Source organism: Neopelma chrysocephalum, unplaced genomic scaffold, assembly GCF_003984885.1.
Source record: "Neopelma chrysocephalum unplaced genomic scaffold, ASM398488v2 Primary Assembly neopelma1_80b, whole genome shotgun sequence".
In the NCBI taxonomy this organism is placed as follows: domain Eukaryota; kingdom Metazoa; phylum Chordata; class Aves; order Passeriformes; family Pipridae; genus Neopelma; species Neopelma chrysocephalum.
The window spans coordinates 7246537-7274228 of record NW_020897742.1 but is presented as its reverse complement, the minus strand read 5'-3'; the positions used below and the strand labels follow the sequence as shown (position 1 = coordinate 7274228).

Sequence of the window (27692 nt, the reverse complement as noted above, 5' to 3'; positions counted from 1 at the left end):
CAGTATTGACTTCTCCGCTTACAGTTTACCATCAGTTTGACCTCAATGGGAGTAGTGACCCAAAAGAAGACATGATTTAGTGTGTGACCAGTTCAAGAGACTGTTCATTCTCTGACTACTAAAGAATATTAAGAGGCAACTTTTGCAAACCCCAATTGGTATAAGCTTTGTTACAAACTGCTGAAAGGTGTACATAGCCAGTGTTCACACTACCAGCCATTTATTAGTGTTCATCCTACCTCCTACAGTCTTCACATGTCCTCCTAAGAGAGGATGCAACAGCTCAATGCAACAGTTTCTCCTGCACATTCAAAAGCTACAACATCAAGAATCAAAAGAGTTCTCTCTCATATTCTGTGCTGAAGGAATTGTTAATTTTTTAATTATGGCACACAACCCACTGCTGACACCAAAAGCAACATTCCAAAAACCAAGACTGGGTAACAGATTTTGTTCAACGCCTTTAGGCCTTTGAATGACAAGATGTCACAAGCAGCCACAGAATCAGTCACAGAGTGGTTGAGATTGGAAGGGACCTCTGGGGGTCATCTGAACACACCTTGTTCAAGCAGGGTTACCTGAAGCAAGTTGCCCAGGACCATGTCTAGATGGCTTTGGAGTATTTCCAAGGATGAAGACTTCACAGCCTCCCTGGGCAACCTGCGACACTGTTTGACCACACTTACCATGAAAAAGTGTTTCCTGATGTTCAGATAGCACCTCCTGTGTTCCAGTTTGTGCCTGTTTGGGCCTATAGCCTGATGGAAAGATAACAGGGAACAACCAGTTGGAGTACCAGGCAGAGTAGGAAGACAAGACGGCTTTAGTACATGAGAAGACAGAAACTACTTTCTATGCACAATTATAGGCTACATACACAAAAGAGCCAGTTTTTCACTCCTCTAGTGGTCCTGTTATAGGGTTTGTGATACACCCTTCATTCTCTTCCATCCTTATCAGAAGATCAGCCTCAATCTCTGTGGTGACGGACACATAAATAAATTACAGTGAAACTTCTGCAAACTGTCATCTGGAAAGGGTCAAAAAGTCTAATTTTCTTTATTACAGAAGCTTTGGGCAGGAGTTTGAATCTTTGTTTTGTTTTGGGGTTTTTTTGGGGTAAAATATCAGTTCAATGTTTTTGAAAAATTTTGCCTTTTTTGTGGGCATATCATCAAAGCCTATTAGTGTAATACTTGCTATCATTCATTTACTGGAGAAAAATCATTAAACACATGTCACTTCAAAAGTGTGTGACCTAATACGAAATTGAAATGACCTTTATTTTGGCACACTACTGCACTGAGTTAGAGCATTATGAAGTCCCAAGCATTCCCTGTTTACAAATGCCAGTCAGGCTACTACTGCTGCTCTAATGTGCTCAGAGATTGTGCAGCCTATGACCAACTGTAACTAATTGCAAATAGTGAATTAGCTGTGGGGGTAGATCCACAGTTTCCCCGGGGGAAAAGCCACTATTTTGAGACAATGGTTTAATTTATGTTGGAAATTTGACCAAACAGAAGTGGAAACTTTGACCAAGTACTCACTTTTGTCAGATGCTGTTTCAGTGTTTGGCCTCCTGTCTTGCAATACATAAACTTGCATCTTGGGTCTAGGGTATTTCTTTGCATCCATATGGTTCTCACACCAAGTCTGTAAGAGTGACAGATGAATGAGTCACAGTCATGTTTAACTTCAAGCACAAAGGTGTCTAATTCTTAGTCTTAAAAATGCACATGACTGCATCATAAAAATCCACAGGCTGCAACTCAGATCTTCAAAGCACTGCCATGGAGTGCACAGATGTGTATGTCAACCCTCTTGCACCCACCGTGCCATTCTCAGGACTCAGGATAGTCAAACAAGAGTCAGATTTCCACTCATTTCCTGAGGTTGTTCAACAGCTTTGGACAGCATCTGATGGATGCTGTGGATCACTAAGATTCTGTCCCCTGGACCTTTTAACACACATTCAGCCGTCCCCCTCTCACATCAGGGGACTCCTCCTGAAGAGGTGCAGCGCTACCAGACAAAGACATGACTGATTCTCATATCTGTTCCAACAAGAAGCGTCATGGCTATAGCAAATGCAGCATTTCAATGTGTCCAACTGGGGTCCTTCTCCTGAGGCCTAACAACACAAAAGGCATTTTGTAATAGCTCCCTTTGAAATCAAATTAGTAATGTTTCAAGGCGTGACCCGTAAAGGGCTGCTGTCCAGAATCTACATGTGTTTGACAGATACATCTTCCACCTAACGGGCCTCTTCAAGTGTACAGATGGAATCAAGATGTGTGAACAGAGCTCCAAAAGGAAAGCCATGGGATATCAGGATACACAGCAAAGCACTCTATCTCAACAGATAAAAAGGAAAGAATATCAGATACAATGTAGAATAGCTCACTCCAGCTGGTAGGACAGATTCTGACACTACTATATAGGTGAGATTATTGCAGAGGAAGATGACATTCCATATGTGCAAAAGCTAACAAAATATAGCCCATATTAAACTATATAACCTTGTGCCAACTCCTTATAAAGGTCATACAAAGTCACAATCTCCTTCTTCCATATGTCCATTCACTGCAAAATGCTAGAAGTTACTGAGGGCTGTAGCTCAGTATACCCAGGTACATAACCTGATGGGCAGGAGACTAGAGTCTCTAGAAAACAGCTTATTTTTACCCGTCCAGCTACAAAATTAATGGAAAAGTTGGAAAAGAAGAGGAGCTTTCAAGTTTGCCACAATGTATTTGCTTATCTTCCAGAAAACTAACCAGTCCATTTTCCTGCAGGGTCAATCTCATTGGAGCAAGAGCATGAAGATGACAATCCCTGTCCACAGTATATGAAAATAAGAAAGCATTTGGTGGTTGGCCTTTCTAAATATCCAAAGGTCACATTTGATTGTATATAGAATTAATTTAAAGCACAGCAACTTCCTAATGCAGTCCAGGCCTCAGCTCCATAACTCATTTTCACATGAATTCACAGACAAGAAAAAAAAATCATGCTAGTATATCAAAAACCCCCATAGCAGCCAAATAAAATGAAACACCTGCTGTCAGAACTCCATCAGCTACTTCTTGTTGCCAGTGTCTCCTGTCTGAGAAGAGGACACAACAGAGACTAGCTATGTGCATTTTGCAAGATGAAACAGTCCAGGGCAAGGCCGTAAGAAGACATAGGCTGTGCATTCTTTATTATGTGTCAGGACCAGCCACTTCTGAAAAAAACCCCAATACTTTAGGCTAGGACAATGAGCCAAGGCTAAAACACCATGGAGAAAAATGTCTGTGAGTGACAACAGCAGACTTCACTGATGGTAGAACTCAACTTAGACCAGACTCCCAATGGCTCATTTCTTTAACAACCTTCAAGTTTTGCCTCTGCTAACAATAGGAATTGCAACCATTTCAGGAAAGAAAACCAATTTGTACTTTCTCACAAAAAGGACAGTGGAGCATGCCATACTCTCACACAGTTTGCACATAAGGTTATAGCCAGGATTTGTTTATATTCTTGCATATCAATATTTTCAGCTGCATTTGATTATTTAAAATACCATAAATCACTGACTAGCACTCACAATTTTCACATTATTTTTCCAGGAAATTACTTTAGAGACCAGGGAACTGTCACAATGATCACAGAACTATAGGCGAGTGCCATCCTTATAAACCTGACATGCCTGCAAGACATGCACAATATGAGACTCAAATCCTGATATGAAGTGCCAACTCAAACAAGGTGGGAATTCATCTCACTCTCCATGTTCAAGCAGATCTCCCTGCTTGGACTGCAAAGGTGGTCAATTTTCATGTTGACTTTGATCATTAACAGATGTCCCTCAGAACAGGAGTGAGAAAACCAAACTTGTCCCACTAGAATTTGATGGTGAATGATTTTGCATATGAATCCCAGTGTGGCCATAGCTCTCTCTCTTGGATTATAAATCTACTTAAACCTTTAATTAAGGAGTTAGTAACTGAATGGTCATAGGATCATTTACATTACTGCATCTGTATCAACAGCAGAGTAACATCCTCCTATTGTTTCTGAAGCAGTAAGTATTCATGTTCTCCATGTGGCCTGTAAATAAACTTGGTCCTGGAAATTGAGCTATTGTTGTAGTCAGTTAAGAAAAAGTTTTAAAAAAATAATGCATTAAAACACAGACTGAAGCCCAAAAGCAATTATCAATCTGCCCTGTCACTCAGGTTGGGGAACGTGAGCCAATGCTTACACTCTGAGTTCCCCCTAGCGTGGTACCTTTTCCTTTTCAGTCCATCATGACATATTTACAGCTTTGTCTCTCAGCAGTCCCTACCAAGACTCCAGGGATCCACACTGGCCCATCATGAATGTTATTTTTCTTGTGCTACTACTGCTAAGAGCCAACAGAAGATATTCAGCAAGGAATTAAGAGTCTGTGTTAATGAGATTTCTGTCATCTCCACGTATCCTGGATTAGGTTAAACATATTCTTTCTCCCCTTCCCCATTTCAACACTGCTTCCAAATGGATATGCTATAGAAGTAAATTTGCATTAGCTATATCTGCACTAGACAATTGAATGAGCCTGGGACAGTTCTTTGGGATTACAGTTACTGGTTGCAAATATTTCTTATTCATATTATTTAACCCATATAGCCTCCAAAACTAGATAGTCAGGTACCTGTTCAGAATGGATCCTGGGTTGAATTTAATCCCTGAATTGTGCTTGTAAATTATTTGGGAGAAATCTGGTTGGTCCAGGTCTAAAGTCTGCCAGGAACTCTTCTAACACTTAAACTGTAGACAATGCAGTGCTTGGGAATGCTTCCTCACAAGTTTTTTTTTAATAGTATAGATATTGCTGTAGATAACAGAAAAAGAAACTTAAAGCCATGCAGAATCCAATGACTAGTGCTCTGGTTTTGCTTTCTTTTGTTTTCATTTAAACTCCTGCCTTCCACCTATTATCATATTCTATTGGCTACAAAATTATTCAATTTTCCTACGAACTCCTCAATTAGCTGTAAATATATTATCAAATAATGCATTATATTAGACACTGGAAACATTATGTGTACATAAATCACACCCAGAAATTATACAACCCTCTCAGACCAGAAGGGGCCTAACTGTCTTCCAGACCTCCATGGAGAAAGAGACCGAGTCTCTCTTAAGAGGGTGCACAAACTGTATTGTTCAGCAGATCTAAAACAAACAGTCTAATATCAGAGAGCAAGCAAGCATTTATAGGTCTCTACCCTAGGACAGAGCTCCCCATCTCTTGTCTGACTGTGACGGATCCCACACTAAGGTCACTGGTTTCTGGGTTATTCAAGCATTCAGCGTTGATGTAGAGTCGATCTGTTCCCACTCAGTTATGCAGCTAGGACACATTACCCCTCAGTTTCACCATACATTCTCAAACAGATATGCAGACACAAGGGCAGTGGTTCCAAATCCTTACAGAATAGAAAAGATCTTCTCTGCTCAGAGACAGAAATCCCTATATCTCCCTGGCATCATTACTCGGTAGCAATAACTCCAAGGTGTTGAGACCACATTTAGCTTTACGGAATAAAACATAACAAGCTGTCAAAATGTGCATAAATAAATTAGAGTCATTATTCCAGCTTAAGGTTCTGGGGACATAAACAATCCTCTTGAAGTTCACTGTGACATTTTTTGCAGCAGGAGCCAAGCATTAAAATTACGTTCTGTATACAGAGAGCTGTAAATGCATTCTGTCTTAGGGCCTGGCACTGTGGCACAGAAATCAACAGGCCTGCCTTGGAATAGAAAATACAGCAATTCAGGGCCAAGTCCCTGCCCCGAGCACAAGTTTTATGGCACAGCCCATGTCCATATGGCTAAATTCTGTCCTTCTGCTCACTCCCCAAAGAGGAGTTCTCATCCATGTCTGCCCGCTTGGAATAGTCCCTGGCTCACACTGCTGCCCTAACCCATATCCAGGCACCACTGCAGAGAGTGCTGCTGGCGTGAGCAGAACCACGCAGTGGAGTGTGCCAACAGTAAAACCACAGGTCACCACATGCCACTGCTCCTGGTTACTGACACAAGTCTGGGACTTCTGCTAGGATATTACCCTAAAACATGCTCACCTTTTCACAAGTCATGTTCAGTTGTATAATAGAACATGCAGAAAGTGAGATCCAAAAAAGATACAAAGACTGAAGACATGCATACATTTTGTGATATTTAGGATATAAAGGAGCTGTACCAGGTGAGACTGCATATCCATCACACCTCCATCACTAAGCAATTACACAAACTTAGGAAAAAGTGTGATATCAGGGTAAGCGTGCAGTGATACCTTCTCAGTACACTCTCCTGCAGCACTTTTGACTCAGAGACTTCCCGAACCAGTAGTCGTCTCTTGGTATTTAATAGCCTTCTGAGGATTCTTCTCAAAGAAAATGAACTCTGGATTTAAATGCTGCATAATTAAAAAGTCAGTGAGAATAGGCAGCAGCAATTTGAATTATAAACAAGGAACAAACCCATTCATTCAGAAAACACATTTTACATCAAAAGACCATCAAAACATGGATGAACGAGAATAGTGTTATTACAAGACAGCATCAAGTTGAAAGCTACAATCTCTGAGAGCAAAATGGCACTGACATCCTCACAGAAGGCTTTTACTTGGGCTCAGTGCACACAAAACAAAACAAAAACAAATTTCATAGTGCATTCAAGGCAGAACCTGCTGTGGCAGAAATCAAAACAAATGGCTGGTAGCTCAGCAGCAAAATGCAGGATCCTTCCTATTTTGCAACCAACAGTTTTTACAGCAAACGTTTTTTCCAGACTTTTTTTAGTATACCCCTTTAAGGTTTTGAAAAACCACCCTAGCAACTATGTCTTTGGGTCCTAATGGGTATTTTTGAGCTACTTGCTAAATCCATATTAGGAGCTGAGGCAGCCGTGGCAGTATGAAGAATTGTTCCATTCCTGAGTGGGAAATTCCATGAGATAAAACATTCTTGCATTTTGTCCAGCAGAAATACTGTATTTCCACTGAAAATGCCATACTAATAAGCTCACCAGTGATATTTTTTCTAGAAATAAATAAGACAGAAAAACTTTTGATGCTCTTTCCCTGCCTCCCCCTTTTTTTCTCCCCCTCTTTCTTTCTCTCTCTCTTCAAGGTGGGACAAAGCTGGTCAGAAATCTAAATGCATTTTCCCCACTAATAATAAAGAAATGGCTATTCCCTTACTTTTGCCTTGAAGTATCAAAAACATACCAAGAGAAAACCATCCTCCTTTCCAAAACTTTTTGTTGACCATGGACAGAAAAGACTCCCTAGAAACATACTTAGCAGAGAAAGGTTCTTGCTTGCTCTGTGCTTACTCACAGCTCAGTCACAGCTGTGCAGGTGCAAGTTTAAACATCCATGACCTGGCTCCTCTGAGATTTCCCCTCACCTCCATGTACATTGTAAACATGACAAAAATATGCTCCACTGTTTTTATTTGGGAAATTAGGGAAAATTTATAGAAATTAATTTGGAGCACATGACAGAGCAATTCTGACTAGGAAGAAATCAAGAAGAATGCAAAGTCTTTAGCCAAACTTGGGAAGGAGGTATACAGTACTACAACACAAAATTCCCATTTCTCTATATCACCATCTGATGTATATTAGAGGAATGCTATGTCATTTGATTCTGTTCTGCCAAAAATTTCCTCATCTGCAAAATGGTGACAGCAGTATTGCCAACCTCACAGGGATCCTGTGAGGACAATGACCTGTTTTCCAGTGTTCCTATGGCGGGCAAATACTAGATGAAGGACAGAGGAGCCCATCACCACCCTATGGCCTCCTCATACGCCAGAGAAACATATAGGATTCTTGGCATGCAAAGCAGCTCCATTCATTCTCTCTTGTAAGTATGGTTGTTATGGACCATCAGTTACTCAAAAGAGCAAAATACAAGCTCAAGGTTTTGCCAGCAAAGGCCATGAAGCAAAAGCAGTTGTGATCTAGCTGTGATCACTAGGTACTGGCCAGGGCAACACAAGAAACACAATTTCCAAAGAGACACAGGAGTAGGATAGGATCAATTTATCAACAAAAACTTCAATATAATTTCCACTAGCTATAAACATGCTGATTGCAGTACTATTTAAACCTAGTAAATTAAATTTCCTTTCACCAGGAAGAATAATCTTGGCTCTGGTGCTGTATGGGGACTGACAGGAAGGTAGGGAACCATGCACGCCACTAGGGAAAGATCTGTGATCATTTTACCTAAACCAGCACTGATCTGGCTTCCTCAGATTACTAATCAACTTCAGATCAGCACACAACCACTACATCAATCCAAGATATAAAAATTCAATATTTACAATCATATGTGTAAGATCAAATTAAATAGGGAAAGAGGAGGAGGAGAGTGCAGGACAAATGAAACTAACAGAATACATTTGAGTTGCAAAAAATTTAAGAAAAAAACGGCGAAAAAAAACCCAAAACCATGTAAAACGATCCTTCAGACTAACCAGTAACTCTAGTAAGCATCCATATAGCCAGGGCTCAGTGATCAATACCAGCCTTGTGGGGAAGGAAGCATTGTTATGATGTGGGCAGTGATTGTTATGATAGGGAGGGCAGCAGGTGACACAAGCCCCTCAAAAACATTGCATTTTCAACACAGTTTCAAACATCCTCTCAGGAGGAACAGTTTTATATGACAGTGTCCTAAAGCCTCTCACTCCCCATTGGTTAAATCCATGTCTTGGAACAAAGATGTTAAAAAACAGAAGCATTGCTACAAGGTACCCTGGAAACAGGCTAATACACAGGAGGGGCAGAAAGACATCATGAGGTTCTCCATTTCTTTTCCCCTCAGCCTATGCTGTGGCAGGGCAAATGGCAGACATAATAAATATGGGAATCCAAACAAAAAACAGAAAAGGTTTTTCTGAAAATACTGTGTGTACAAGACTATATCCTGCTCCTTTACCCTCTGGTGTTTACAGTCCAGCTTATGTAGGCATGCCTTATCACTGAAGACAGACAATTAAATGTGGGAACGGCTGTCAAGTAAATGGTCCGTGTTCTTGTGAAACCATTTCACCATTCTTCCACAGACAGGAAAATATTTAGCAAGAGGTGTGCAAACTGGGCACAGATGCAAGAGTGCGATTGAAAGGTGGGTGTCATCTACTGAAAGCAGATCTAGGCAGAAGGATTCAGCATGAAAAGTATTTCCTTTATCTCCAGACTTAGAATTTTCTTCATCTGGCCTGAAAATGTTTGTTACTTTTATTCTGAAACTTTGAGTTTTCTATTCATACTTCCAACAACAAACTGTCAACTGCAGTCCCAACATTTACAGTATATCTCAGAAAAATCTACCAACCTCAGCAAAATATTCCTCTGCTTGCTCACACAGACCAAAGCATTTGAGCCATTGGAAAATACAGTAGAGAATAAAACATTCAGCCATTAAAACTCACTTATCCAGTTAGTTTCTCTCTAACAGCACTTCAGAGCTTCAGTTCAGTGACATGAAAAACTCCCAAATCCAGAAAGTGGTCAGTATGCAGAAAAGGCACTTTCCAACTGCTTTGATGTGTCCTGGTGAGACTCTATATTACTCCAGAAGCCCCGAGGACATACACTGTAGCAATGTAAGGGTTGAAATTTGCCCTTATATTTTTGTACCACTAAAATCCTGCATAATCCTCATTTCGAAGATTTAAGTGACACTTAAGCAGCACATAGCCTCATACCAAGTCTTCTTTGTGTTGGCACAAATTTCACCCAGGCAAGACAATATTTGCTCAGGTGCAGTACCTTGGGTGAGATTTAATCCCTTTCATTTCTGACACAACACTTATTATGTACAATAACTAATAAAAGCCACTCTTGAGATCAACAACCTATACATTTTCAATTTCCTCTCAATGTACTCTAGCCTTTCATAAGCTCCTTTGATCCTGTATAGGTGTCAATCTTTGCATGCATATAGGTCACAAGAAAGTTCACCTCATGTCAATAGCCCAGTCACCTTCAGATCCATTGATTTTAAGCCATTTCCATTTCCAAATTTCAATTTATCATCTTATCTTCGTCATTCCATTATTCTCAAAGATCCCAAGCAATAGAGATCATGATTTTCCTTGAACTCCACATCAATGGTAAAAAAGTCATGTCAAATAACAAAACGTCCCTCTTGCCTGGCCAGTTGGAGACACATGTACACACTGTGCCCTTCCCCGTCAAGGGAAATGTGGGCCATCTGAGGCAGGGTTTACTGGGGCTCCCGACTCAGGAACAACTTTCCTGAGATAGAGACTGGACTGAAATCACACAAAACACAGAATCAAATCCTGCAGGCTCAGGATGCCTCACGATATCTGCACTGAGGATTCTGAATTTGGAGAAAGGCAAAGGGCTACCTGATGCAGGCACCCCTAGAGGAGGTTGGATGAAGGCAGAGAGCTGCCTTGGGTTTCTGTACAGAGCACAACTGTACCCTCTTCTCCCTCCAGCCCCAGAGGCTGAGCACAGCCTTTCACAAGTGCATAAGTGGGATCCTGCTGAAGCCCAAAATCCCCCCCGCAACATAAAACTTCTTTTATAGTTTTTCCCTTCTTTTCCATGGGCACAAAAAGTTCTGTCTTTGCTGTTTCAAATAGGACCAGAGGCTGCCAGTGACAGTGTGCAAGATGAAGGGCTGGATGTAATCTTTCCTGAGAAGGCAAACCTTATTGAAATGTTTGTTTTCACTCTGCTGTTAGACATTCCAGCTAGCGTGAAGCTTCAGGAACTTGTTCCAATGGCTTGTTTCTCCTGCTCCCTCCCATGGCAAATTGAAATCAATATTTTTAGATTCTTGTCATTCCCTTAAAGACTCTCTCTCTCCCTCCCTTTCCGAGGTCACACAAACTTTGCTTTGGACTCCAAACTATTAATTTTTCACATTACTCATTTTAGGTGTCTGAAAAGCTTCTTACTCATCAGCCCATAGAAGGAAGTGTTCTTTTTCAATTTTTTTTTTCTTTTCAAGACAAATAAGAGATACAGATCTCAGCAACAGAAATGAAGTCTCCATGCCATCGTAACAAGGTGTCTCCAAGCCTGATTTGAAGTACTCCCCGGTCTGGCACATATTTGCTGTCTTTGCTTCACACTCACTCAGAGTCCTTTACTTCTGTAGGCACAGCAAAAAATCTGTGCCAATTGAGGAAATCAGGAGTACTTTTCCAACCAGGTAAAGTTACTGCAGGGAATCTTAATGAAATTGAACTAATTTCTCACAGGCCACTGAACACTGTGTCAAACATTACTGACTTTTGGTAGTTATGAGCTTAAGTTACACTTACACTCTAACTAGAGCTTAACAGCCACATAGCCCAGTGCAAGCTTCTGGAGCTCAGCAAGGACTCTGGTCAGCAATGCCTGGAAAAGAGATGAGCACGTAATACAGGAAGTGGCTTGTGCAGCAAGAAGCAGCCTTCCTCATTTACCAAACTTCCCTTTTCTGCTTAGCTCCTCTCCCAGACACATTTGGACCAGCAAAGGAATATACCAATGCAGTCCTATCTGTCAGCAGGGAAGAATGTTTGTGCATGTGATTCCTCTATCTCTCTACCAGATCTTTGCTCTTGAATCTCCTCAGGCTCCTGATAACCTCCTGATGTTACTGCTGCTGTTTGTCTAACATAAACCCATAAAATTCTTGAGGTTGCCATATCGCCCTTTTCTCCTGTCCACACCCAGGTCCTCCTCATCTTCTTACACACAGTAAACAATTCCCCACAGGGTCCACATTTATTGTGATAACTCACCAGCCCATTAAAACTTCAACTCTGACACACACAAAGCAGCAAGTCTGTGCAGTGCTGTCAGGTAAGACTTTGCTGATGCACTCAGACTTCACCAATAAAATAATATTTGTGTTCTCACAACCTTCTACTGAAGTCTCCCAGAGAGAAAATATTTTTCACCATAGAGACTTCAGCAAGCCTAAGCTTATGGAGTCATGGTGGAAAGCATTTTGTAAAGGCAAAAAGCAGATGTGGTCATACAGACAATTTTGTTCAGCTCACCTATACAGTTACTTTAATTCAGAACAAATTGGATGCAAGTAGCACCATATTCAAGTACTTCTGGTTTGGCCCTTGAGTGGGCAGAATACAACTGAAATCCAGACAATCCACATTTTTTTACACCAGGTAAGCCAGGATCATATACAGGGCAAAACAAAACAATTTGCTTCAGGTTTGAAAAAAACAATATACTTCAGGTTTGAAAAATATGCTGAACTGCTTGTGCTTGTTTGGAAACAGTCTTAAGTCTAGGTCAGTAAGAAGCTCTTTCGTTGCTGCATTGTTTCATGCCTACCTGGGACAAGGCTCTGTGCAGTTGTTTCTGTATTCAGGATGTCTGTTTGAGGTCCTAACTCCCCACCCCTGCAGACACTTGAGAATATATTAGGTGACAGACTATATTATGTACAGTTTCTTCATTCAGTCATCTCTCAAGCTGCAATTACCTTTTTGATAAACACATAGGTCTACATTTACACAAATGTGTTTGCATACCTAGCCAAAAGAGAGAGAATGAAAGAAATAGTCAATCTGGATTAACAAGCTTTGTTTTAATAATACAAATATCTGAAAGCATTTATTTGTGCATACCTTTCTGAAAGTCCACAGCCTATTTCCCAAAGACAACATGTTGGCCCTGCAACAGCAATAAAGCTGTCACACTGCCTTCGGTTGTAACTTGCAATCTGTCTGTATGCAATACTTCACTAAAAAAGAAAAGGTACAGGCCCTAAATCTGGATGAACTGACTGGCAAAGGGTTCTGCTACCTAAAATTCAGACCATTTTTTTCTTGGCAAAAGCATTTAAATCCTCTAATGTAGATTTATGTAATTTTGACTGGGTGTCTTTCCCACAGAGGCTTCAGAAATTAATCATGCTTCCTCCACAATCATGGAAACATCCCTGAGTTAGCAAGAAATTACTTTTCAATTTTTTTTCCTCGTTTTTTCCACCTGTCCCTCTCCTCTAAAATACCTGACCTAGTTGAAAGTATCACATGCTATATTTCACATTTATGGAGATCTGTATCTGTGATAGTTAACAAGATTCTGCAAATGATTAGGACTGTAACATCTTCAACATTTCTTAAATTGTTTTACAGACTTGGCTGCTGTTTGGTCAGACTCATGGACACCTGTAAATTCAATATCTTTAGAGATCCTTTCCTATTTCACAATTCTACAATTTCAAATAGTTCCAGACTTGTGATTAATTTTAGAGACAAATGGGCAGCAATAAACTACTCTCTTATTTATTATTTTTTGCTATGTTTCATGTTCCATTGGAAGACACAAAACACTCTGACAAACAGGAACTGAAAGAGAAAATATTGGAGTAGAGAGCTCTGTTTTTAAACAGGTCAGTTTAACATATGCAAAATGAAAGATATTTTATAAAACCTATTAATAAAATTATTCCCAAGCTAAACCAAAGTCAACTGCAGTACTTCTGCTCTACTTTAAACAATATGGGTTTCATAACTCATTATCTCACAATTACTAATAGTTTTTCCTTGATGAACTCTGTGCTGCCTCATCCTAATGAAAGTGCTGCAAGGTAATACGGCAGTTACATGACAATGCAAATAGGACCCATTCAATTTGCACAAAAAAAGGTTGCAAGGAGCAATTAGCACTTCATTAATATGATATAAAATGCTAATTTGCCATATATCCCAAGTGACTCAAAACTCCTTTCCATCCATATGTGCAAATAATAGTTAATATGATGCAGTGTATGTGAACCAGGTTCATGGTGCATTAGCTGGAATCCCTGTGTCAGTTTTCAGTATAATAGCTATTAGTTAATATGAACAGTAGCTCATATTTAACCTATGACAGCAGTGTTAAATGATAAAAGGATCTGTTGGCAGCAATATCTCATAATTCCACCCCTGTAAAGTTCTCCCTTCCTTGCTATGTAGGATGAAGTATTGGAAACTGACTTCTAATCTAATTTATAAAGCAGATTGAAATGAAGTGCTGGTAGCACTCAGCTCAGCTGCTCAGCATTTTGAGAGGCAAGATCATTCCTGGTGAATTGCACAGCTCAGGCATTCAAGCACTCACTGGCAGCTTCTAATGATCAAAGTATTTGACTTAAATAATTGATTTATTTATACCAGTAAAGAAGCTCCAGGGGGTTGTGAATATTATGAGATATAATCACACCACTAGGGAATTAGAGACACTCAGATGTGCCTTGTGCTTGCTAATGCCCTGCGGGTGTGATTAGGATATCATACATCAAAGGAATTTGCTCTAAAATTTTTCATATAATAAATTAATAAAAGTAATTTATTTAAATAATTTCATTGATTTAATGGGACAGATCTGATGCAAGATGCTGTATGCAGAGAACTACAATGAAATATGTTGATCTAGGACAGTACAAAAGCCCTGACCATCTTCAGTTAACACACAAGTACCAGCAGGATCCTCTGGCTAGTGGGTCCCTTACGAGGTATTAGCATCACCTCAAAGTTTACTGTCTGTGACAAGCATTCCCAGAGATTTCAGCCAGCCTACATTGTCTGAGGTGGAACAAAATGGTGCTTCTCCAACAAATCCTTTCAGGAAGGGAAATGCTGATTAACAGTGTCATACCAGGCTGTACAGCATTCTGCACAGGCAGGCAAAGCTATGGCTGCAATTCCTCATGGAGAACCCAGGGTCTTCTGGACAAACTGTTTATTCAGATATTTTAACAGCCACCTTAATGGCTTATATGGCTTGATCATTGTAGATTACAAATATTTTACAGTCCTTAATGCATTTCTTGCCCCAGCATAAAAAGACATTAGGGAAGTGTTCTTATTTCAGTTATACTCATAAGTGAGTTACCCAGAGACCAACTAACCTGCTCAAGGGCACATTGACAGTCTGGGCAGACCAGGGGATTAAACCTGTACTGACTTTCCGCAGTATGCTTCTATTTCAGAAATACAGCAGTTTTTCCACAAGAATATTATAGCAACAGGCAATTATCTTTACCCTAGCATGCTGCAAGGGAAGTACACAGATGTACCACTTTCAGAAGTATAATTCCTCTCTATATCCCTGGATTCACAGGGAAGCATTTATGGCAATAACAGGAAAAACAATGGCATCCTTTTAGAGAAGAGATGTGAAAACCCCCTGTAGATTTTCAGAGTCATATAAAGGCATGAAGACAGAAAGCAAAATTTGGGGGCAATTTGTGCCTTGGACAAACTAGTACTCCAGGTGCAAAACACAACTGCTGTCCTTGAGTTGCAGAAAGAATGAGTGAATAAGACATTTTGAACCCACGTCTTAACTTCCCTGGGGTCAGGCCTAGTCTATTTTATATTGCTTTAGTGCCCTCCTAAAATGTTGCAAAAGAACTCCAGAATTGCAATGCTGTTTAAACAAGTCATGCAAGTTCTAAGTGAAGAAATCAACACCAATTATAAATTCCTGCAAAAGCACCATCTCTATCACTAAAATTAGAAAGGGAGAGGTGTCAAGGGACTTGTTGATGCTTATAGGAAATGCCTGAGACTGTGTTCAACTTTTCCACACTTAAGGTTCATTCTCATCCTTGCGGATGTGTTCTGATTTAGGAACAACAAGCATTGTGGGTGCTGGCTGGGCCCATTATCAACTTATGTCACAGAATGAGGCACCCAGAAGAATATCACATATCATATGTGATGCCCTTATTGCAAGGGTCACAACTGAAATCATCTTCAAATGCATGCAAAATTCGGTCCCTCTCTCTTACTGAGTTCAAAAGAAACTCTTCTGTCTTGGAATTTCAGGATTTGAACTGAGCCTGGAGTCATGCAGTCCACTACCAATTAGTGGTACATGTAGCATGCTGTGTTGAAAATAAATGTACAATTTTTTTTATATTTATAACCTCTTTTCCTTTCTTTATCTCATTTTTCCAACATGCACATAATAAATACAGCCTGTCCTACAGATGCAGTTTCACAAGCGTGCACAACAAGAGGACTTTTTTACTCCCCAGCACTAGAGGATACAGCATTGTCCACTGGATGGGCTGTGGCAGAGGTTCAGTAAGGGTGTATGCCCAACATTTTGGTAGGGCTTAAGCTGCCCGTATGGTCTTGTAACACAATGTGTATTTGCTTTGTATTGCTTACGCTTCTCATCTGTCTGGGTTCTGCCATGCCAATTTACCCTTGTAGAACTGAGTTGAATACAATTACCATGAGGAATCATGAAACTCAGGAATAGCCTTCATACCTAGGCTCATCTTTAAAAAAAGAAGTACAAAAAGTCAATAAGTCCCTGACATATCTATCATCATTAGAAACAGAGTCATGTCACCAACTCCGACTCCAGTTTCAAATTCTCAGTGTTTTCTGTGACTGCCAACTGGAACCTCAACAGCTACCTGATCTGAGAGAGTCCTGTGCTGACTGGGAAATCTCAGATGTGATCCCAGCTTAGATTAAAACAGAGTTTAGTAATTCTGATCCTAGTGATATCCCAATATCCACCCCATAGCACAGCTGCCTATTAGTTAAAACTGCAAATACTAACAATCTACCCTGGAAGCAGATTGTAAAGTTTGCAAGAAGCCAATGGAGATCAAGGATTATTAACATCGGCTCTCAGAACTGAGGGGTTTTTCTAAACAGTGTCTGTTTTGTTATCTATATCAGCCATGAGCTGTGTGTTACTCTCAAGGAAAACAACAGCTACACCACCTTGAGCAAACCAACTACTTAGAAGCCCAGAGAAGTGAATCACTGAGAGAGATTCAGAAAGCAGAAAGCAGCCCCTGAATGTGTCAGCAGTGAAAATACCTACTCTTGATTGGAGAAAAAACTTGAATGTCAAGGAACAAAACAGTATTAAATGCTGAGGCCTATCAATATATTAGAATCTTCTGTGTTTAAGTATAACTGAAAATATTATTTATATCTCTGCAGGACTATAAAGTCCTCTCTCTTTGCACACAAAAATACCTTTGCTCTAGCTGAAGTGGGAGGTGGACAGCATTTCTCAAAACCAAACCTCAGCAGAACAATAGCCAACATCGAGGGGCCCAGCATCTATGATTAACATCATGCTGACTGGCAAGCCACAACTGAACCCAGAGGCAGGAACATAACTGCCAGTAAAGGTGTATGAATTATAGGACAAATGTGATTATACAGGAGCTTTCATAAGCAGGACCTGACCTTGAAGGCTTGGCTGTAGTGAATCAAGGATGGTGGTAGCTAACACTTGGCTCTCCGCACAAGGTAAGTCTCCAACTCGCCTCCATCCTCATCCTCCATTGCAGGAATTCAGTCTGAAGATAACAAAGACATGAATCACCATGCCAAATCACATACAAGTGGAAGATAGAAAGTGAAAAAATACATAGAGTCTGGAAAGAAACACTTTGGGGCATAAGAAATCAAGAATAGACTCAGTAATGGCAGTGGGCTTTGTAAATGAAAAGTAGGGGGTAGCTCTCCTGTATTGAGCAGCTTTCCCTTCTGTAGAAAGCCACCCTTCCTTAGCCTCTCTCACTGCCCGAATTCAGTTAGAAGCCACTCTCCTTCATCCCAGTGGTTGCGTCCCAGGCATTGTGAAATCTTAGTGCTAGTAGCGTTTGCAGCTGTAGGAAGTCAGATATAAGCCTTAGTGCCACCAGTATGCTGCTGGCAATAGAGCCTGGTAGCTCTATCACCAGCTAGAGCTTTCAGCACGCAAAAAAAACCAGTTAAATAAACCACAGACTTGGTGATCAACAACAGACCTGCCTGCTCATTCTGCCAGGAAAGGAAATTCCCTCCTTTTGAGCTGGCTGTTAAAGTGCCACTTTTCTCTGAAAAACACCTGATGTAACATGACATCCTCCACCTGAACCAGCCAAGCTCCTCAGCAAAAGATTCAAATCTGGGACTCCAGTTAGATGACTGGATCCACACTTACTCCCCTGCAAAAGAGAAAAGGATTTTTAGGGGCACTGACCACTCAGTGGCTCTAAAAGACAAGCAGTATGAGAGATGTAAGGGCCAACACGAGGCACTGCAGCTAAAAAGCATCACTCTGGGTACTGATTTCATGCTCTGGATACATGAATCTCCCTATTCATGGAAGGAGTCACCCTACCACCCTATCTTGCATGGATGCTGCCCTGTATTCCTCCTCCCCATTTCAGAGTCAGCTGGGCCTTCATTTTGAGTAGTGGTTCTGCAAATTGAATAAACAAAATATTATTCATTGTGAGGCCAAATTCAGTCCTTGGTGCATGCTTGTAATGATATAGCCAAAACCATCCAGGGAGGAACCTAATGACACGTTTCCACATGTGGTAGAAGGAACATTACTTATCTTTTCAGGCCTTTATATTGCTCCTGAGAAAATCAGTAGAAAATTTATCTTTGATTTCAAAGGGAGTAGAAAGCTGAACTATACGTTTTAAACAGAGTTTTCAAGTTTTGGGGTTTTTTTTAACTCTTGCCTTTTTCAATAAACCTGCAAAATGAGAAAAGCTTCTTTGCCATCAATAAAAAGACAACAAACATAGAATTCATTACTCCTTAGCAGTCATTGTACATCACAGAAGCCCTGTTTTCTAAGGAGCACCCCCTTTCAATGAAGACCTGCAATGATTTCTAGTAAAATATTCAAATCTAACTCCTCATTACTCCAAGGTCCCCACCCTGCTGCCAGCCTGACAACTTTGGAGCCTGTGAAAGGAGGAATGTAATGAGTATACACTAATGTTATATAGTTTCCACAGTTCTTGTTCTGGTGTGACCAGATTTATGTATGGAGTACCTTGAATGTAATTCATTACGATTATACATAGCATTAGCTTCAACATTTCTGCAGGTAGCACCGTCTCCAAACTCTCTTAGTTGCAGCTGTATGAAAGGAACCAAGATGTGGTGACACAATGTTCATTTGTTTTGGTGGTAAGACTCAATTTAAACAACATAACAGGGTCTAAAAAAATACTAATCTGTGAAAAAAATGTGAAAGTGAGTTAAGTAAAACCTTCAAATATTCCCTTGTTCAGGACAAGCTGTGTGGGCTGACAGCTTCTCCCACAGGAGTGAGAGGTCTTAGAAAAAGCCTTGCTACGAAAGATCTGGCTGTTAAGGCAAATCCCCAGCAGTCAGAGACCTGAGGAGGGTGAAGCCCAGCTATTGACACCCAAACACAGAGCAGACATTGTGAAGAAAATATGGGAGATGAGAATGGCAGTAGAGGGAACAAATAGGGACTGCCTCCCACACAGGGGAACAACAAACCTGTGAAAATAAGAAAGTGCTTTTTCACTAGGCAGATTTTTAAGGAACAAAGATGCGTCCCATGGCTTTCAAAATGCTACCTGGGCAATTAGGGAATGTCATCCCTACCACAGCTTGAGGCATGGGGGGAGAGGAGAAGGCAGGTTATTAAAAGTAAAACAGAAATACAAAGAGGGTTCTTTGCAAGTAGAATCAATTCAATTGCAGCCATCTTCAGAGGGGACAAAAAAAATAAAGTGACCTCAAGTATTGTTGATTTCCCATTTTCATCCCAAGTTCTGCAATAGCCAGCGTTGTTACCAGAGCACCAGGGTCCTCAGACATTTTCACCAGAGCTCTCATTTTTCAGAGGACTGCAGTTCAAACAAATCATGTTTTAAAGCCTTTTTTTTCCCCCACACACAAGATATTGTCATGAATGTAATGCAAACCATTAAAAATAGTCATTTTAGACAGTCTCAGTTAGGAGTCGGCAAGAGACAGGAAGAAGAGCCATGTAAGGAACTTTGAGCCTCTGAAGCCAAGAGTAACTTCACAGAGCTGCGATTGTTGAAGGGCAGCAAAGCTCCCACATTGTTGGTTTACACTGTCCAGAGACATAAATGGATTATAATTGAAGGCAATAATAATAATAATGATTTACATTTAAGGAGTGCTTTTCACCAAAGAACTTACAGGTAATTTTACTATCTGCAGTTCTTACGTGTCACTACACCTCTCTTTAGAGTTACTCCTATAGCTGTTTCATGGTATATCGTGCAGGAGTCCTGAAAGCAAAATGCTATGCGCCAGAACACAGTCAGAGCAGCTAAAAGGACCCCAAAATCCTCCTCCCAAACCCCAAGTCTCACCAAAAGTCCCCAACATATCTGCACAGGTAATGCTGGTAAATTATATGACTACAACGACTAAAGACAAAAGAAAACATTGAAGAACAATTCAACACTAAAGACAGACACAGACTTTTCTTATTTAGTACTATATTGATGTATCTCTAAGTCTCTTGTAAGGCTCCTGTGTTCTTCTAATACATGAGCAGTGAGAGAACAAATTGCTAGAGGCTTGCACATGAAAGAATATGTACCATGTGTGAGGCTGAATTTACTTCCCCAAAACTTTTCTCCCCCAGGACCTTCTTCCATGAAATAAATTCACTAAGGGAGAGGAACCTATTTGCAACCTCCATTCTTCACAGTGAATTGCCTAACATAGGGGCTGTTCCCAAAAAGTAAGCAGATTATTCAGCTGTGGAAGTATAATTAAAAGACATCTGTGCAGTTCTTGAAGACCTCAAAGAGAAGATGTGGCCAGCAAGACCCAGGACTGCCGATTAGAAGCCTGGTTTTCTCAAGACATGAACTTTCTTGCATACCCCATGGCAGTTTCCACTAAGAGCAGTATTGCATTTGTTTAAATTTGCATAAGGACAGAAATGCTTTGTTTCTTAGAAGGCAAAATTCTCCCAACAATTACTTTACTAGACAAGCATCTCAGCTTTCATTTTAAAAAATAAAAGGAGCTGTCTCTGGTGTGTGTCAAGAGCTGCAGGAACTACATGGAGCTTGCAACACTCAGTCTACCAAAGAGGTTGAAGGCAGCTCACAGGCCTAAGACAATGCCAGCAAGACATTCCCAAGGAGGTGACAACAGGACAGCCACATGGCCCTACCGTATCCCAGACAACCCTGCCCTGAGCCCCTGGTCTCAGAGAGTCTGTGAGAAGGGATGCAGTCCCAACAAGCACTGTTCCTTACTTTTCCCATTTTCTACAGCTCCTGTCTGGTAATGCTGAAGTTCATCTCTCTGAGCACAGTTAAATGGAATAAAATGTCATATTTAGCATCAATAATGGCTAAGACAGCTCACCTCCAAATGCCTTCCACAAAGCTGCACAGCCCTGAACATGACATCCCTCTCACTTGTACAACACTTGAGGCACTGAGACAAAGCTGGGAAAGGGATGTACCATGCATTCCTTTAACATATTCAAAGATTCTTTCGGAAGGTCATCTCCCATGTTGGCACTTTTGTTCTCAGGAACTGACAGCAACAGACAGCGCGCAACCCAGCTGAGGTGACACTGGATGGGCCATTACATTGTGAAAATTATGAATTTGCAACATGGTGCTTTTTAGGAGCTGTATCCACAGGCCCCACAGCACTGAAGGCACCCCGTGAATGTAATAAATGTGGCAGAACAGATCATTTCTTGTAGAGGCATCATATATTTGTGTCAAAAATGGGTGTGCTTGATGCCCGCTCAGCTGGTGCTACGAAAAAAATCTAGGAGCCGTAAGCTGGGGTGAGATAAGAAAGGGTTTAATTATGCCAAGGCAAAAGATGTTACACGGCGCGCGCCGGGCTGTGCCCGGGATGTTACATTTATAGCAATATCTGGCCAATCCCAAGTGTGTCCATCCTCTAACTTTTGGCCTGGTCCACCCCCTGGCCCACCTCCTGGAATTGGGTCGGGGGGCTTTTTGGGACCCCCTCTTCATCATCCTTCATCATCTTCAGGGTACAGAGAGCAGGGTGACCCAGTTCTTTGACTCTGTCCTGCGGTTTAGGCCAAGATACAAGCGTTCTCCAAACAAGACAGGCTTACCTTGACTAAAAGACTAAACATCATCTCCTGGATATGGAATGGGGTGAGAGGCTTAAGGAATGTATAAACTAAGGGGTGCTACAGGAGGGAGGGAGAAAGGGTTTCTAAAATCTATTTCTATTACCTATAAAACTTATAAGGTAGAAAAATAGAAAAATAAAAAGCATTAGGGGCTTAAGGCATCAGCTGCTTTTGAACAAAACACATGGCCAGAGACAGCCGTGTTTCTGTTTACAAAGGCTTCATACAAACTAACACTATTTCCTCAAAAGTGGAAATAGCTAACTACACAGCAATTACCTTTGTTCATGGTGATACAAGGAAAAGTACATTAACATAGGGAGAGTTTGGGAATTCCGGACTCTCTTTTCTCAGATCCCAGTTGTTACTTGATTACTATTCTCATCTCAAAATCCTAGAGAAAGAGCTAGGGATTTAAAACATATTATCAACATTACAGCAATGTTTGTGGAACTTGGATGTGAGTAGAAAAACTGTCAGAGCGAAGACTTTGGAGGAATTACTTGAAACTTTGTGTGCACGGCTGGAATGCTTAATGCTTCTCCAACAAAGTTCCAGTTTAGTTTTACAAGCATGGCATCCTTTTCACATTAGCACATGTTATGTGAAACATCACCCTGCTTTCTCAAAATAGCAGCTCTAATGAGATTCATGGTAGATGTCCCGCTGATCAAACATGGGTTTATGAGCAATACAAAGAACCAATAGGATGCCTGAGCCCATGCATCAGCCCAAGTGCAAGCACACTGTGAAATGCCTGCTTCTGCCCACACAAGCACTGGTTGCTCGCTAATGAACAAGGAGATACAAATACAGTCATACCACAGTTCATTAATAAGTTCAGTTGAAGTAGTAACAACCAGTTCAAATTGTTCAACAAAATATTTCAAAATGCAGCAGTCTGGATACACTTTTTTATTGGAAAAAGGAAGCTAAGACTTGGTGGTACATAGATCATAAAGGTTTAGCCTCTTTCTTCCAGTGGACATACAAGAGAGGGAAGGAAAGAGACAAAAAGGTAGCATGCTTTCCATGCTCTCCCCTCTTCCACTAAATGTACACAAGCCCCTCTACAAGCCAGCAGTAAACCTGGGCTCCACCTGAGGGCATCATCTTGATACTGGGACACACATCAGGTTTGCACGCAGCATTGAATCCCTAAATGGGAATATTAATAGTTACCTTTCATACTTTTAGGCTCCTGCAACAGGGAGCAAGACTTAGGCAAAGCGACACAAAAAAGGAGTCAACATACTGTAATCTCCATTCCTAACATATGATCAGTCACCTACTAGTCTTCTATTCAAAGCATCACTATTTTGCCACATGACAAGAAACACATTCACACAACCAGAGAGAGAACTGGAATAACAAAAAAGTTGCCTTGGTCCATGACCAAGGTGAAGGCTTATGGCCATAGCACATCATGAAACCAAGAGAGATCCTGATAACGTGGCTAGAGCAGAACCATCCCAATCACACAGCTGTAAGTCCGAGTCTTTATGCCACAGACTCCAACATAGTGCCATCATACAAGGAAAGAGTTTTTCACATGTGACAATTACACAAGAGGGAGTGACCCATCAAAATACCTAGGCAGTCTGCAAATCACTCCTTGCCTACAACTGCAGGGACTTTGAGGCAGCAAGTTGCTGGCCTTGAGCTGAATGGATTTTGCAGCCTAAGCTGGATATGACTTGCAAGACCCTACATTGGGCAAACCTACTGCAGAGGGACAAAGGAGAAATATTGCCTGCATTGCACAGTTTCTAAGTTCTCCCCGGCACCCGAAGAAGCTCAGCAAGGTGAACTACTGCATTCCCAGCAATTTCTCCCTACAATATCTATTTCCCAGGAGGAGGGCACTAGGCCTAGTTAAAATAATCAAGTTTTGGCTCATAAGATCTTGCCCTCCTTTCTGCACTGGGAGCACCCTTATGATGGTATGTATTGCTCAGCCTCTCACTATCACATGGTACAATTAAGTTCAGCTTCTAAAAGTTCTACCTGTAATTGGAGCCAGCTGCAACCTTTCTGACACATACTAATTGCCAGTAATGATTTAAGTGCAGTCAATTCACATGCTGCAATTGTTTTAAATAAAGGAATCTCTCGTACTTTTTCCTTGAGAAAAATCTGTTAATCTTTGCTGCTGACTTATCAAATCCTCCAGTCACCTGTTTGCCATCATTTTCATGAGCTGATAACGTGTTTATTAGAGCCATAATATGCAGGTGGAAGCATAAAGGTCTCATTTGGTGGAGTATGAATTCTGTCTCATATATCTGTATGGAAAAGCTTAGTTTCACCCTTCAGCTGTGCCTCAGAAATAGAATAAGTTCCAAAATAGTATCCTTTATTCTTTTCAAATGGAATATTAGTTCTTTTAAGCTCAGTACATATCTCAAAATACCATTTGGATGTGCATGACAGGTTGGTTTTTGTTAAGCTCCAGATATCATCACTGCCTATGGTGAATCCATCCAGCCTTAGTTAATTTCAGCTTAATTGTATTCTCCTTTTAATTATTTTTCATATATAAAAGCAAGTTCTACAAAATAATAAAATGTCATGTGGATTCTGTAAGGCTGGTTTAAGAGTTCTTCCCACAAACTATTTTAGTTTCCTGCAGAAGACCTGACCTGAGATACTGCATTTTTGGCGGAATGAACCAAATATCTCTCTGGAAGTTTTTCTCTCCTTTCTGCAGTGTTTGGCGGTTATGGCTAGGGTTTTGGGGGGTTTTTTTGGGGGGGAGGTTTGGACATTTGGGAGGGAGGGAGGTGTTTGTTTTTTAAGGCATGCTAGTGAAATTACTACAGTTTGGAAGTCAGTGCACAGAATTTATCAGCCCACTTTTTCCAGCAAATGGATGTTCTGCTGCAGCTGAGTTCAGTGGTCCTTCAGCTGGTTTATGTGCGTGATGTATTGAATGCCCTTAGCTCCTGGGGCAGTGTGTACTATAACTCAGCCTTTAATTGGGTCTAACCCAGGTATCTGCAATCTTCAGAAAAATGTTCATAACTCTTGCCTCACCTGTGACACTGCAGGAGGGAAAAAAAGTATGGACCATAGTGTGAAGTGGGGATGTTCAACCAAATATCTTTAACTATATGAAAGAAAAGAGAAAAAATACAAAAAAAAAAATACTGACCAGCCACTCATGGAATCAAGGCAGATTTTTCATGTGAAAGAACCAGTCTGAATCCAAAGAGAAAGTATATAAGAAAGAAAAGAAACTGCAAAAAAGAAGCCAGATGAAAACCTAAATTATGTTTGGGACAGCCAAACTTTCCAACTGCAAGAGGAATTTCATCTGAGTTAGGACTCCAGGACTTGGCTCCTGAAAATGTAAAGTTCTAGGACAGTATGTGGTTCACTATAAAACAAATCTAGCATATAATAATTTCCTTCCACAATTCCCATGACTTGTGGCACAGACCCAAAACCTCTCCCATGATTCACATCCAAACCTCCCAGGGGAGATGTGATGGCCAGATTGTTAGTTTTAGTGCATGAGTAGTTTGGGTGAAATGACAAATGCTAACACTCAGTCATACTGTGGAGAAGAGATGACCACAGTTATGAGCAAAGGGCAGAGCTCCACTGACAGTTTATTATTAGCATCTTGAACATGCGTAAAAAATGTGGTTTTTTTTTTTAAGGTAAATAACATTTTCCTACCTAACTCGCCAGTCCTCAGGGACAATTTGTTAGTCATTGCACAGCATGGGCCAATTCCTCTTTTCCAGAGAGGAGAACAGCCGTCTCAGCTGATCCAACAGTCCAACAGGCTGATGTTACAAAGCACCTCACAACTCTAAAGTCTGCTTCTGTGCCCAGTAATCTCCTGAATCTGCATTTTGTACAAACTCTGAGCCAGTGCTGACCATGCCCAGACTAACACCTCCTGGAATAGCTTTCCCTACCACTGAAAACCTTGCCAGAGTAAATAATGTACCAGTTTGCTGATGTAGCCTCTTCCAGAACTCCTCCTAGCTTTAACCTTTCCAAATAGACTCTGAATCTAAAATACAGTTAATCTGTGCCTTCGACTCATCAAATTATTCATTCCAAATTTCATGTTTGTTGTTAATTATCCCCTTTTTCTTCCTGTTTGCAGATTAATCACAGATCAATCTGTCAAATCATGCAGAGAAACAAGTCCCAGCCTCGTGGTCTTTGCTCACAACCCACCGTTCACGATACAAGAGTGATCACTTATACCACATGTTATTTCTTCCTTGTCCCTGAAATTTTTGAATTGAGGAGAATACTGACAATCTATGCACCTTTGGCACAGCTTTGCAGAAAAAATAAACAAAAAAAAAGATAATTCTACTTAAATTTGTGAGCATTCCAGATCCACCAGTCCTTCTAAAAATGCATCTTAGATATCTCAGTATTAGCAAACAAAAAAAAAAATGGAGATTACAAAGAGATAAAAAGATGAAGAAAGAAATGGAAAAAGCTTGCAACATTTGACTGAAAAAGCTATCATTGGAGAGATCATATTATGCAGTTAGATCTATCTAACCATCTCACCTAAAACTTGTGACAGTTAGAGATAATTCAACAGTGGAAAGCAGAAAGGCAGAGGTCTGCCTCAAAGGGCCAGAAACATCCTTTTTTTTCTCTCAAAGCAGTTCCTACTTCACGTGTGGTGTCCCACACACACAGTGGACCACGAGTTCTGAGTGGGAGCATCAAGCCAGTTATTCCTGTTTTTGAAGGGGAAGTGAGGGAACAGATAGGAGGAGGCAAAAACAGTGGTGACCGCTGGAGAAGTAGAATTTGAAGATCAAGATTTTGTGACTGAGGTTAGAAGAAAAGACGACTGAAAAAAGAACTACGTCTCTGCATATTTTCCAACACCTCCCAGAAATGTATCTAAACAGCACCAGTCTTATCAGATAGAGGCACTGAGAGATGGAGGTGAGCCAGCGGACAGCCACGTGAGCAAAAGAGGGCAAGGGACAGGCAACATGAAATCATAGCCTACTGCAGAGCAGGGGAAAGCATATGGTGCTATTCCCCAAGCAGCCCCTTAAGCATAGAGGAAGAAGAGGAACACCACAGAGACAAAGCAGGCCATGCCTGAACCCCTGGGTGCTAAACATTCAAGGGCAGGATGGAATGGAATTGCTTAGAGCCATTACAAACCCAGCAGTGCTGATAGGAACAAGAGTTCAGCCTGGGCCAAGGCACTCCAGTCCAGCTTGCCAAACTTGGAAGTGGCTCCATACAAATCTAAGCAGCCTCTTACCTTCCTATCTGATGGGCTCTTAATGCAGTTCCTCCATCTCCCACATATGAACAGTAGTAATGTTATGTTCTTACTTGCTATAGAATATCAGAGCTGTAATAGCAGTGGAAAGGCTGGAGAGAAATCAGGACAAGAACCAAGGATTAAAGAAAAATATCTGGTTAATTGTCATTAATAAAAAACCCTTCACAGAGTGGCAAGTTTCTGTATTTATCATGTGAACTTCCCTTGAAAACAAACAACCACTAGTCCCCTGAGGACTTTTCCAACAGTTACAGAAGATATCTAATGAGGCAATGTTTAAGAGACCTAATTATAAGAAAAAATAAACCTTGATAACCATCTTATCCCACGTACAGCTTAAATATGACTCAGAGTTTATTTTAATAATCCTCACAGGTTAACACAGCACAGTCCAAGCCACACTGCAGCAATGCAGCTATTGAGAGATCATGAAAAGGAGCTGGGA

General features: G+C 40.8%; 1 long non-coding RNA gene across 1 annotated transcript; it reads right to left on the bottom strand.

Annotated features, from left to right (window-relative positions):
• Positions 1-931: 931 nt before the first annotated feature.
• Positions 932-27301, bottom strand: LOC113970932. Its single transcript, XR_003535389.1, has 3 exons — positions 27224-27301; positions 1551-1656; positions 932-977 (listed from the first exon to the last, which is right to left on the bottom strand). It is a non-coding gene; the product is annotated as an uncharacterized LOC113970932 (long non-coding RNA).
• Positions 27302-27692: the final 391 nt, after the last annotated feature.